Source organism: Panthera onca, chromosome X (genome assembly GCF_046562875.1).
Source record: "Panthera onca isolate mPanOnc1 chromosome X, mPanOnc1 haplotype 2, whole genome shotgun sequence".
Taxonomy (NCBI): domain Eukaryota; kingdom Metazoa; phylum Chordata; class Mammalia; order Carnivora; family Felidae; genus Panthera; species Panthera onca.
The window spans coordinates 82,442,567-82,444,011 of NC_138357.1; the positions used below are offsets into that span (position 1 = coordinate 82,442,567).

General features: G+C 40.0%; 1 pseudogene; it reads right to left on the reverse strand.

The window, feature by feature from the left end:
• On the reverse strand, positions 1–531 carry LOC145713843 (peptidyl-prolyl cis-trans isomerase A-like; annotated as a pseudogene).
• Positions 532–1,445: the final 914 nt, after the last annotated feature.

The window sequence follows — 1,445 nt, forward strand, 5'->3', positions numbered from 1 at the left end:
TTAGATTTGTCCACAGTCAGCAATGGTGATCTTCTTGCTGGTCTTGCCATTCCTGGACCCCAAGTGCTCCATGGCTCTAGAATATTCATGCCCTCTTTCACCTTGCCAAAGACCACATGCTTGCCATCCAGCCAGTCAGTCTTGGCCATGCAGATGAAAACTAGGAACCGTTCATGTTGGGTCCAACATTTGCCACGGACAAGGTGCCAGGACCCGTATGATTCAGGATGAAATTCTCATCATCAAATTTCTCCCCATAAATAGACTTGCCACCAGTGTCATTATGGTGTGTGAAGTTGCTACCATGGCACATAAATCCTGGAATAATCCTGTAAAAGCAGGAAGCTTTATAACCAAATATTTTCTCCCCAGTGCTCAGAGCATGAAAGTTTTCTGCTGTCTTTGGAACTTTGTCTACAAAGAGCTCCCATCTGTTAAAACAGCTTTATGTCACATCTTGGTTTCCAGGTCCCTTACCCTGAAGGAGACAGGGCCCAAGGGCGCACCATCCATGACAATGTCAAAGAACATGGTGGGGTTGACAATGGATGGGTGGTGTGGGTATCTCTGGGGAAGCAGCAGCATCTGCAATACCATTGGTGATTGAACACAACCTCTAGCCCCTCTCCCCTCCCAGGAGGTCGAGGGGTGGATTGAAAGTCAGAAACTTCCAATCACAGGTTTGGCTCTACAGACAACTAGCCCCCATCCTTTGTTACCTAGGGGCTTTCCAAAAGTCACCTCACTAACATAGCAAAAGATACCTTTTACCATTCTAATCATTTAGAAAATTACAAAGATTTTAGGAGTTCTGTGCCAGGAACAGGGTCAAGGACCAAATATATATTTCTTATAAAAAATGACAATATCACAATAGGTCTTCTAGAAATCCCCACATTTGGAACCCCAGTCTGGAGTCCAAAAAACAAGACCTCTAAATGAACCCTGAGATTTAGCCTTGAGACTGAAGTCCAAAATTGAGTATAAGTGACAGATCACTTTTTCTGTGCCTGGAGCCCATCTGACAATCTGGTGAAGTCAATATATCCCTTCCCAGATTAATGTTTTTAAATGCATAAAATAAAATCTAGGATTATAAAGGAAACCAATTATATTAAAATATAGTTATCAAAACATTACAAAAACTAATTGTAATATACATATTTCTTTATTAATACATTAAATGCTATCCTCTACTAGCAGGTTAGCAGATTGAATGACTACTGTGATTTCAAATTAATGATGATTGTAAACAATATTTTAAGAGATCTGCTATGAAAAATATCTGTCTATTGATGACAAAGTCGCAGGTACTGCTAATACCACTGTGCTTGGGTGCCTACATTTATTATTTTTTTAATTTAAATTCAAATAGTTAACATCCAGTGTAGTATTGGTTTCAGGAGTAGAACCCAGTGATTCATCGCTTACATATAACCTCAGTG